The sequence below is a fragment of the Panthera pardus genome, unplaced genomic scaffold (genome assembly GCF_024362965.1).
Source record: "Panthera pardus isolate Hobbes unplaced genomic scaffold, ASM2436296v1 HiC_scaffold_16, whole genome shotgun sequence".
NCBI lineage: Eukaryota > Metazoa > Chordata > Mammalia > Carnivora > Felidae > Panthera > Panthera pardus.
This window is the reverse complement of record NW_026526721.1, coordinates 113,270,967-113,283,538: the sequence shown is the minus strand read 5'-3', so window position 1 is coordinate 113,283,538 and position 12,572 is coordinate 113,270,967. Positions and strand designations below refer to the sequence as shown.

At 42.3% G+C, this 12,572-nt stretch overlaps 1 long non-coding RNA gene and 1 other non-coding gene across 2 annotated transcripts; one reads left to right on the top strand and one right to left on the bottom strand.

Annotated features, from left to right (window-relative positions):
- Positions 1-5,985: 5,985 nt before the first annotated feature.
- Positions 5,986-10,820, bottom strand: LOC109260967 (uncharacterized). The gene is made up of 3 exons (XR_002077211.2): positions 10,633-10,820; positions 6,821-6,954; positions 5,986-6,481 (listed from the first exon to the last, which is right to left on the bottom strand). It is a non-coding gene; the product is annotated as an uncharacterized LOC109260967 (long non-coding RNA).
- TRNAK-CUU (transfer RNA lysine (anticodon CUU)) lies at positions 9,881-9,953 on the top strand. Its single transcript has one exon. It is a non-coding gene; the product is annotated as a tRNA-Lys (tRNA).
- Positions 10,821-12,572: the final 1,752 nt, after the last annotated feature.

Sequence of the window (12,572 nt, the reverse complement as noted above, 5' to 3'; positions counted from 1 at the left end):
GGAAGGTACTCTTCCAAGCTCATCAGTCCCTGTCTTTCATCCGACAGATGCAAACACGCAGGCACCAGCATCCCAGGGATCAACTTATTCATTTTGCTGAAAAGACGGTGACTTTCACAAGAGATTTCATAAATAAAGCTACGTAGATACCTTCAAAAAGATCATTAGCAGTCCACGTATTGTACTCCTCCACACCATCTGAATAAACTCATCCTTGTCATAAATGTTCTGAGCTGAGACACAGCAGAATGGGAGATGTCTTTTGGACCTCACTTCTAATGTTTTTAAGTCACTATTCTGGGCTTTGTCAACTTCTTGACAAAGTTAGTCCTTTAAGCCTGAATAGAAAATATCTACATAGTGACTCTACGTTCATTAGGGTTACCTAACTGCCGCCATAAATAAAACTCCTAATCAGTAGCTTCACACTTGTTTGGGTGACAGTTTCCTCATCTGTAGAATGAGGGCCATGTTGTTTTGTGTATCAAACGAGCTAATATTTACAAAGCCTTTAGAATAGTGCCTGGCACATAGCAAATCTCTTAAGTGGTTTCTGAATGAATGGATGAATGAATGAATAAGTGAATGAATGAGTAAATGTTTGTTTCTTGCTTCCTCACACAGTGTGGGTGTCCTTGGCCTTTCGTCGGTTTTTCCTGCACTCACTCAGGGCCCAGCTTCCTTGCTTCTTGGGGCTCCACTTCCATGATGTACCCCTGGTCCTCTCCTTCCCCAGGAACATCCAGCATTTGGGCACCCAGTGTGCCCTCCTCTTCCTGACACCAAAATTGGAAATGATCTAAATTGCCTGAGTGGGGAAAGATCTTGATTCAGCTGCCGCTACAGAAAAGAGACCTTGTTCGAGAGATGTCAGTAATGACCCCCACCTCGTTGGGCTCATTTGAGAATTGTTTAAAATAATACATCTACAGTACCTGGCACACAGTACCAAGCCACTATTTGTCCCTGCTTGTTTACATTTGTCTTCTGTATTTTAGCTATTCTTCTGTTCTTCTCCTCCTTTTTTTCTCCAGCCTTTCCAAATAGGTACGTATGTTTGACATTATTTTTGTTGGTACTTAATGACACTTTCCATAGCATTAGTTCTATTTCTCGGAATAAGAATAGGTGTTATCCAAAAGCATCTTCCTCATTAACAGAGGTACTAACTCGGACCAAATTTCAGGTTGAATACTCCCTCATTCCTTTCCGGGCCACCAGTGTGGCTCCTGGTGAAGGACAAGAAGCAGGGATGGGGAGTGAGAGAGGGCATAGAAATGAGAGACTTTGTGTTCTTACCTCACATCACTCTTTTCAAAGTAACTTCTTTTATTTTGGAAATATTTTATTTTTTCAATAAGTATTTTACCAACGATACCAAAGAAAACTTCATAATCACATGCTTACAATTTCATGGCTGCTTAATCACATCCATTATATGTGGATTTTATTAGTTTCAGCCTCAGTTGAAACATTATTCCCCATATTTTCAGGTGCCTGGGGAAGGCGCCCCTCACGGCCAGGCCTCACGTGTTGCCCACACCGGAGCTTTTCTAGAATCTAGTACTTTTCCCTCAAAAGCAGCTTTAACACAGTCACATTATAAACTACAAAGAATTAAAGCTACTTTCTTTGAAAATTTGCAATTCTCCTAAGATGGCTAGAGACACTTCAACCTAATGTGTTGCTGGCCTGAGGGAAGGAATTGATAAGCAACAACGTCCCAGTTTCTTCGGACGGTGCAGCTGATGTGGCCATTTTCCCTAAAGACCTCGTGCAATACTCAGGTCCCCTCCCGGACTGATTACAGCACACTCTCTGGAGGTGACACTGGGCATACGTTTTCACTCAAGCTCCCAGTTCTTTTAATTTCTTTTTAGTGTTTATTTTTGAGAGAGAGAGAGAGAGAGAGAGCGAGCGAGCATGGGAGGGACAGAGAGGGAGAGACACAGAATCCGAAGCAGGCTCCAGGCTCTGAGCTGTCAGCACAGAGCCCAGCGGGGGCTCGAATCCGCCAGCCGTGAGATCATGACCTGAGCCAAAGTCGGACACTTAATGGACTGAACCACCCAGGTGCCCCTCAAGCTTCCAGTTCTAATGGGCTGCCAGAGTGGAGAATCACTGTGGTAGACACTCATAATGCTTCCTAGATTCATATGCAAGCTCCTGATTATTATTATTTTTTCTAATAGTGGAGAGGTTACTGATGTTAATTGTATATACATGGAGACATGTGAAGGGGGGGTGCCCCAAGACAACAGGAGTGGGACACTAAGTCCACTGCCTTGGTGCAGAGGCCCCACGGTGTTTGTGAGGCCAGCCATGGTTCACTTCTCTGAAGCCTAAGAGGGGATCCACCTGGCTTTGGGGAATGAGGTGGGGGTGATGCTGCTGATGTCGCTCCCTCACTGAGAGTCCTGCGATGGGGCATCTGCAGGGGCAGGAAGGTCCCTTACCATCACAGGTGGCTTAGTCTTAACATCCTAACCGATTGTGTTCTTCTGTTAATGGTGAACCCTCTGCCATCTCTCCTCACACTCTCATTACCCTCTCTTCTAACCGGGTCCCTGTGATAAGCAAGCTTTACTAATTGTGCCCCCATGCACGTGAGATCCTCTGTGTTACGTGTTTAAGTTGTGAAACTAAAGGACAGCTGTTGAGGCAGGTGGCCCGAGGAGTAAGGCATGGCATCGCCCCCACAGGTGGATGCTTACACACAAACGTTTTCCAAGCATCTGCATTTTCCAAGTCTAGGCATTGTGCTCAGGCCTGAGGCCAGCAGCATCTGCTAGAAATTCCACATTTCAGGCTCTTCCCCTGACCCACTGAATCCTCAGCTGATTCAGATGCACATTAGAGGGAGAAACATAGAACTGGGGCATGGAGGTCACTGAGATAGAGTCCTGTCTGCAAGGAGTTCCTGGATTCTGGCAAAAAAAAAAAAAAAAAAAAAAAAAAAAATTAAAAATTCTTTTTTAAAAGGTAAAAACATGATCTCAGAAAAATATACAGTGAGTCTGTGTCAAAGATTTATTTATTTAAAAAAATTTAAAATCTTTATTTTTGAGAAAGAGAGACAGATTGAGAGCAAGTGAGGGGCAGAGAGAGAGGGAGACACAGAATCCGAAGCAGGCTCCAGGCTCTGAGCTGTCAGCACAGAGCCCAAAGCGGGCCTCGAACCCAGATACCGTGAGATCATGACCTGAGCCGAAGTCAGAGGCTTAACGACTGAGCCACGCAGGTGCCCCTCAAAGATTTATTTAATTCGTTAGTAAGGGGATCAGCAAAATGGCAAAACTGGTTTAAAAGAAGATGGGAAAAACGGATAAATTTAGTCAACGAAAGAAATCGCCAAGCTCAGAATAAAACTGGTTCATGTCCTACAGGAACCTAAAAACCTTAACCTTTGTGTTTATTTTTTGATTTAAGAGAAACGGTTTGCCTCTTTACTGGCTAAAAATCATTTGCACTGTATCAATCCTCTACAAATTAACATCTAACTTTTCCAGAATCTGGCCTCTAATCGATAGAAAGTAGCAAGTCAAAGGAAGTTAATATCCCCTTAGGCCTGCGTGTGAAATGATGCTGGAGGATGCCTCGAAAGCCTCTAGGGTCATCTGAAGTTTGGGGTAAGTTTTCTTACCAATTCAGAGAGGAGACAGATTTGGAAATAAATATTTGCAGTGAAATATCGTCAGTGATGATACAAATAGCACGTGTGGCATGTTGGGCGCTGTTTCCATTTATTGGCTCTTTTAGTCACTGTCACCACGCTGTGAGGCAGGGCTACTGTGGGCTTCATTTTGCAGAGGATGAAATGAGGCAGTCAGACTCCAGACCCTCTGCGCTTAACTGCCTCCCCTGAGAAAATAGCTAAGGGGGCGGTAGGGTGTGCGCGCATGCGCGCGTGTGCGTGAATTTGACTGAAGTAGAGGCAGTTTGAGGGTGGACCTCGATGCGCAGCCTTTTTTCATTTCTTATGAAATGAATCATTCCCCGATTTGAGTCAGGCAATGAGATACAATATGATGATTGTCCGTTGCGTGGGCTGCCTGGAAACCCTAAGATCTTGTTTGTGTAAAATCCTTAATATTTGTGCCAACTTGGGCCGCTGCCCGTGGCAATCAGACATCAGACCTCGTGTGTCAGCTCACTAAACCATCATTCCCCATCCCAAGGCTGAAACCGTTATGTTGGCATGTTTAGGAGAGACAGGGGAGGGAGACCTGTGTGTATGTTGTAATTCAGTGGGATGGATGTGTCAGTGTTCTTTGTTTTAAAAAAAAAATGGATTTCGTTAGAATCTGGCATTCTCTGAGAGTCTGGGTGATTACAGGGCTCCAGCTTGATTTGGTATCTAGAACCCACTTCAGCATTACGCCAATGAGTGGCCAAAATAAGTTGTTCTTTTCTAATTAAATAAGTCCACAATCTAATCTTCTACAAATATGGTAAACAGAGGAAGGACTGCTCCAGCCTACAGCCCCGAGTAGGTGTTACTACCCTGTCCTTCTGTTCCGCCTTTTTGTTGCTGGCACGTGTTTGAGGTTGGAGTTACAACTTGATGAGCCAAATTGTCCTCCCCAGCCTCCTTTTGTTTTGTCACAATTAGCTGCACGTGCAGAACTGTTTTCCTATGTAATTGCTCCCACAAGGGGGTAATTGCACCCAAAAGTGGTTGGTTGCACCAATGGCAGGAGCAATTAGTAACAAAAATGCAAATAATTGCAGGCGTCCAAATTGCAGTCTTAAAAAAGGGACACCCAGTAGAAGTCTGACTGAAGATTTGGCCTGCTCTCTTTTTCCTGCTGGAAGTGTACTTGTTATTTGAAACCAATATTATAATCTTTAGACCTGCCTCGACTTTCCACACCTCCAGGGACCTCTTGGAAATGGTGTACATTACAGGACTAAAGAAAAACCAGATTGATCGTAAATGTCAGCTTATTTAGGAACTAGAAAACGGAGTAACTTAGAATCAAAATTGTACTGAGGGGGGAGAGCACAGACAGTTGAGCAAATGCATTTTTACCATAACTGTGAATCTCATAATTCCCTACAAGAAACCTGGGGGAAAATAGTCACAGAAATACTAATAAAGTTAGTTTTTTACTGACTCAGCCACTAATCACAGAATTACAGCAACTCTAGCTACACATCCTTCCCGTCCCCTTTCCCTCCTGAAATTATTACCAAATAGTGCAGGATCATGGCAGCCTCAGTGAGGCATGATCGTAACCTGCCTCCATGTTGTGAGCTTGTTCCCTGAGACATCCTTCTAGCTTTCTTCATTTAGATAGACTGGGCTGTGCCAGGTGGCTCTGGCCCTTTGCTGCTCTGGTTGACAATATTGGGCTTCCAGATTGCCCTCCATGAAATGGGGAAAATACATTTTTGTCTATTTGTGTTACACCCTGAAACATGGGCCACAAGGGAATATGCCTTTCGTCTCTCAAATTCCTCCAAAGGTTTTAGTGAAACACCTCTCCTTTGTTTTTGTGTTTTAACATCCCCAGCTCTAGCCAGAGACCTGAAGGAGAAGGGGTACAGGGGAAAACTAAGAGGGAGGACAGCAGGAAGGCCAGTCCAGAGGGCAAGGTGAGCTCTTCACGCCTAATCACTCCTGCACTCACATTCACACACGCCAGTTCTATTCTCCTTCTTTAAGAGTTTCCTTCAGTAAGCTTCTTGGACCTTTGTGAAAAACAGATCGGGAAGTGGGCTTCTGTTATTTGTCCACAGTGTTTCAGAGGTACCTGGACATGCCTGAATTTTCCTGGAAACACAGCCTAAGCTGTCTTTGGGACCTCAGCCACAATGGAATTGGTTGGCAGAGAAACATTGCCCTAGGGAAGACAGGAAGGGAAGGCAATCTTTTACAGCCAAGTGTTTTACAGCAAGGACATAGCAAGTTCCTATTGATTACAGGCCCATAGGGGCCAGTCCCCCCACCAGAATGAAGAAAATAAACTCTGGTGATGTGTGTATTGTTTAGCATTTCTATATTAGTAAAGCCTTTTCCTTAGGGAATAAGTTTGCCACATGAATCAATGCCAATCCAACCAGGAGAATGTGGAAGAAATAAAAGAATATATAATGCATTTTCTTCCACTAGAAATCCACTTTTGTTTTGCTCACAGGGTAGAGGTAGAATTTGCAATGCTTTGGGGCGAAAAGTAGGGGGTGAGGGGTGAGCTCATTTGTTGACAAGAAACAATTTGGAGAAAACATTGGGCCACCTGTGGGCAGAATGTATTTAAAAACCAAAGGTTGGCCCAGCAGTGGAGATCTCACTGCTGCTGCTCCAGGCGTGTGTGAGCTCTTAGTCAATTTACTAATAGCCTCCTCCGCCCAGTGCTGGGGAAGAAATGTCGCGTTCCATTTACTCCCGCTGTTTGTAGCATCTGGGATGCTGCGCCATCACCCTGCCAGTATATTTCTCCCTTCCTTTGTTGCTGTAGCAGGCCTTGCAAAAGATTTACTTTGCAGATAAAAAAAAAAGAAGAAGAAGAAGCATTAAGTGGTCAAAAATCACTAAGTTGAGGGGTTATAAAGTGTTTTTGCTCCAATTGAGAGAGCAAATATAAAGAGAATTGTGCAAGAATATTTAAGAGGGCTGCTCAGGTATGGTGATGTCACATGAAATGTGATCGGGCCAACTCTTTGGTTTGGGTAACAAGAGAAGGCAAGATCATTCTGAGTCCTAGTAAATCCCCTTGAGAAGTGGCTGCCAACGTGTCCCAGGACTAAAAGAAATCCTATGACTGTTTGTGGAAGGAATTCTCGGGGTAAGGGCTGCAGTCAGATTCTGTTTTCCTACCTTGATGATCTGGTGTGTGGTCAGTGGAAGGACCTGACATTGGTGGCTCTGTGTGCTAATGACTTGCACAGGGGAAAATGGACATCAGCTGGACTTTTCACATGTCGCAGAGGAGAGACTTCCTCCCTGGTTGCCTATACAAAAATTAATTTAAGCTGGAAATAAAGGCTTTAATTGCGTGCTTAGGCTTTACAACCAGATGTTATCAGGACACAGTGCATTAGCAAAAAAAAAAATCACATTAAAATGTAAATGATTGACATGTACTTCTAAATTAAAAGGAGGCCATGGAAGCGGGGAGTAGCAAAGCAGAAATATAATCTATTGAGAGCTCTGGGTAGATGGGTGTAGGGCTGTTGGGGTGTGGGATGATTATTTCTGAATAGCATGAATGACAGGGAGTTCTGGGTCAGCAGAGGGAGGGAGAGCAGAGCTTTTCAGGATATATTGGAAGTCTGTTGATTTTACCTGATTGCTGTTTCCCCTTTGTCTTATAATGGTATGTTCCTTTCCTTTGGGGCAGTATGCTTCTCCTACTTCGTGCGGTCCCAAAGGATTAAACTCTCCTCAGACCTTCCCCACCTCCCTTATGTGACCAGTCAGAGGTGTCAATCCTTCAGGGCACTGGTCTTCCCTGTGATGTGATGTGTAGACATCAAGAGAGAGAGGGAGGGAAGGAGGAAGGGGGGGGGGGGGCAGAGAGAGAAAGAGAAGGTTCTATTTTTCTCTGAGGTTTCTAGTTCTAGGCATTGTGTGAGGCTAGAGCTGCTGGAGGCAATTTCCCACAGCAGTCTGGGAGAAAGTGCAGGTAAAAGAAAGCCATCACAGAGAAGAAAATAGAGCCAAGAGGTAGAGAGAGAAACAGTTCTGATGGCATCACTAAAGGTGCTAGATCCAACCATACCTGAAGGCAGACACTTCTAGTTACCCTTTTGGCTTGAGAAAGTTTGAGTTGGATTTTTGTCATTTGCAACCAAATACATAGGGAATTAGACACTAGGAGAGGCCAAGGGATTTTAATAAGGGAGATACAAACTCTGGGTTTTGACTCAAGGTTCTCCCCTACAAAGAAAAAACAAAATCTTTTGTGTTTCTTTGAACATGACTTTGCTTTGGGATATATACATGTAGGTTTTGGCTATACCTGAGAGAAAGTTATTTAATCATTTTGTTTCCTCTTTTGTAATGTAAGTAGTAATAATATATATAAATAGTAGTGCCCCCTCAGGTAGGTTAATACATGCAGAACCCTTAGGATGATGCCTGGCACATAGTAAGTGCTCAGTACATGTATACATACTTGCCTCTCATTCTCTCCTTGAACCTCCCTTCTCTCTTCCTTCCCCTCACTCCCCAACCTCAAGTCTCCATCAAAAGGTAGAAGAACTATTCTGGTAAAGGCGGATCTTAGAGTTTAGAAGGAATTGAGCTGATAAAGGCAGAAGCCTCTGTAGTGAATGTGGATAGAAGAGTCTGACGAGAACACACATTCATTTAGAAAGTTTTCTGTCACACGTGAACTAAACACAAATGATTCTTTTCTTTTCTTCTTCTTCTTTTTTTTTTTTTAATACTAGCCCTCTGTGTCTTCTTGGCCAGTGAAAATTCAATGCCTGGGTGTGTTTTCTGGTATAAAAAAATTTTTTTTAAAGTTATTTATTTATTTTGAGAGGAGGGGAGGTGCAGGGTGAGGGGGGTGGGGAAGGAGAGAATCCCAAGCAGGATCTACCATCAGCACAGAACCTGATGTGGGGCTCGAACTCATGAACTGTGAAATCATGACCTGAGCTGAAATCATGAGTCAGAGGCTCCACCAACTGCTCCCCGTCATATAAAATTTTAAAGACAATTTGCAAGGCTGTAGAGAACTTACTCAACTGATTTGCCTGTGTTAATAACTTGGAATAGTGAACCAAATGATCTTAACATGATACACAGTAGTAGGTAACACAAAGAAATCGTAGGTATTTAGGTTGGCGATACATACCTGTTATACCAACTGCTTTATTATTCTTACACAAAATAATGCTATGGTCAAAGACAGAGGCAATTTACCATGAAATTAATGTAGCTTAAACCTCGAGGAACTTTTTGTGCATAGCCCCTCCCTAGGCCCTGGAGAAATGTAAACCACGTGTTCTCATATTCATATATATTTTTAAGATTTGAAAAAGTAAAATATTTTTACATTCTTTTTAAAAAGAGAGACCCCAATATTACATAAGCTACCAGCCTCATAAAGCCTGTACCCATTCCTTGTCACCGCTTGACTCTTATAATAGATTTCCTAATGTGTTTTTTTAAAAAAAAAACAATCAACCCAAACTTAGAAATAAGACCAAGAAAAATAATCAACCCAAACGTGGAAACAGGACCAATAAGTCTATAGTAGAAATAAGACCCACACAGCCTTTTGATGGCATACGGGGGCATTGCTTCACAAACCTACCAATGAGTATTAAATTGTCTAGAAAAATGTGTCTTCGTTTGACTCCTTTTGTCACTAATGTTTAATGGTCCCAAACTTTGTGAAATTACATGTTAACTTGTAGATTTTTTTTTTTTTTTTTTTTTTGTCTAGTAGAGATGCAAATGATTTCTGTCTGGCAGAAAAGATAACCTTAAAAATTATGGTTTTATAACCAGTTTTGTATCTAATCTAGCAACCTCTTTTTTTTTTATCGCCTGTAAGTACCCAATTCCAATGCTCTCTGCACCAGCTTTACTGTCTTAGTAGTTTTCTCATTAATGATTTAAATAAAACATTTGACATTTGTTCACGCGATATTTGTACAACTTTTTGAAATTTATACTGTGACAGTACGTAAGTTCTCCAAAGAAGATTCTTCTGTCCATAATTCACTATAACATGTACAAGTATATGTCACACTCTGTACGTTCCCTTAGTTTGGGGTCAGCCTTCTAACTTGGCATTCACTCTCAGCACAAAATCTGAGAATCTCTTTCATTTTATGGCACAGAGATCCAACTTGAGGGCATGCATGTAACCTTTCTGAGCCTCAGTTTTCTCAGCTATAAAATGAGGATTGCTGTTGGGGCACCTGGCTGGCTCAGTCGGTAGAGCATGTGACTCTTGATCTCAGGGCTGTGAGTTCGAGCCTCACATTGGGTGTAGAGATTACTTAAAAATAAAATCGTAAAATGAAGGTTGCTGTTAAGATTACATAAGATGAGCTCTCTATGGTCCGGCACATCACATTATGTAGTAATCCTCAGTAAATGTCAGTATCTTTCTTATCATAGCCAGTACCGTTCTAGGTACCCAAGGCAGCCCCAGATCTCCCCGGAACCCAGAGTGAAAGTCAAAAACATTAGAAGTACAATGGTCCTTCCCTGGCAAGTAAACAGTTTTAGCAAAAAGCAATCAGAGCAGAGAGCCCTTCTCCTTCTCTGATTGTGGCTTATGTGGCTCTGTCAGCCCAAGAATCACCCAGAAGCAAAGGATAAGTTCCTTCCCAAGTGGTCCCATCCCGAACTTAACATGGTTCCTCCACAGCGTCTTAGTCAGCTTGGGCTTCCATTACAAAATATCATAGACTCGGTGGCTTAAACAACAGAAAATGACTCTCTCATAGTTCTGGAGGTAGGAAGTCCAAGACTGGAATGTCAGCATGCTCATGTTCTAGGGAGACCTCCCTTCCTGGCCTTCCAACAGCCACCACCTAACTATGTGTTCACATAGCCTTTCTTTAGTCCATCTCTCTCTTCCTCCTCATCTTATTGCATCTTATAAAGCCACCAATCCTATTGGTTTAGGACTGCACCCTTATGACTTCATTTAATTTAATTACCTCCTAAAAGCTCTTTCTCCAAATATAGTCACAGTGGTGATTAGGGCTTCAACTATGAATCTAGGGAGGGAGCACACTTTAGTCCATAGCAGACAGGTTGAGACCTCATCCACGAATGCAACTTTTCACCAACTGATTAGGTCCATCTCAATAAAGTATTGCCTGTCTTTCTGTCTTCTCAGTTTTCAATCTTGGAAGCAAAAGAAGATGTTTTCAATTTATTTCTCTAATTCTTTCAGAAAATCCCCACCCTACTTCCAGAACCTGGCAACATAGTAAAAATGATTTACATGCTCTATATTCTTGGACAAATTCCATGGAATGAAGGATGTATAGGTCGGAGGGGAGGGGGGTGGGATGAAGCTGTATAGCTGGAATGTCCAGAGTGGAATATTGTTTTAGTCATACCTGTGGCATCTGGCAGAGGGATTCTCTGTCCAAGACACTAGGATCCTGGACCATCATTTACTCCATTACCTTTGTGATACTCCCCAACCTCCCCCCACTTATGAGTTAGCACCTTTAATTGTCAGACTCTATTACTATTTCTGGCTCTCTAAAGAACATGTTTTAGCTTCTTCTATCTTTAGAGACACCCACAGGTCTCATTCCTCCTTCATTTATTAACTCTTCTAAAAAGTGATTGCCAAGGAAGTCATTGAAATGTTTTCAGAAGAGGAGCAACAGGATTAGATTTGTCTTAAGAAGAGCACCCGAGGCTTTCAGGAATTTTGCTTTCGGTCAATATGGAGGAACCAGGACCAGATTTATCCTCCTGCCTTAAACCACTAGAAAACCAAACAAAATACATGAAACAGCAGTTCTCAGATGTACAACAGGCAGTGCAGGATTGCGATCTGTAATAGAAGGGAAAGAGATGAGGTGATCCCTGTGGCAGTCCCAGCTCATTGTCTACAGGGTATTTCTAGGCTGCAACATAGGAAGGAGGAATCCAATACAGTTCAACAATCTCACTCAATTGAGGAGACAGAGATCAGAATTGGGGGCAAGTCAAGGCAGCTAGAATTTTCTGAGTGTTATACTAGAAAGGAGAGGGAGAGAGGGAAGGGAGAAGAGGGAAGGAGGGAGAGAGAGAAAGGAGAGGAATGCCCTCAAATGTTTGGCCGATTATATATCTACACATGTATCAGAGCTTCTGGAAACTGGCAGAACAATTACTAGAGCTGGAATTGCTTATATTTCGGCAAGCCAGAGTAGAAAGACCTTCTAATACTGAGTATAATCCTCAGAATGGTATTATCTTAGTAGTAGAGCTAAATTAGCCATATGCTAAAGAATGCTATGAACTCACTTCAACAGAGCAGGAGAGACAAGCTCAAAAGGATCCAAATGGTTCCTAGTACCTTATGTGTGCCCCAGAATAAAATCCAACACTATTCAAAGGAATATAACAAAATGCGGCATGTAATCTTCATGGTGTCTGGCAACCAGTTAAGACACGAAATATTATCAGGAGTAAAGAGGGACATTATATAACACTAAGCCAAGCTACAATAATCCTCAATGTGCAGAGGGCTTCAAAATGCATGAAGTAAAACTGATGGAACTGAAATGAGAGAGACAAATCCACAATTACAGCTGGAATCTTCAGCATCTCTCTCTCAGTAAATAACAGAACAAGTAGACAGAAAATCAGAAAGAATATCATAAAACCTGTACATAAATATTTATAGTTACATGATGGTGGCAAAAAGTAGAACAACTCTGATATCCATCAGCTGATGACTGGGTTTTACCACAAAATGCAATACAGTTGATAAAGTCACCATGAACGTTAAATTAGCATTTACCATTGAACATTGAACCATTACATCTAGAGGGAATACAGAGGTAGGTTCTCATGAGTCTTTAGTCACAATATTTTTGCCAACTGATCAGTTCACAAATCTTCTTTTATGTTCGGTTCTGCTTAGAGACAC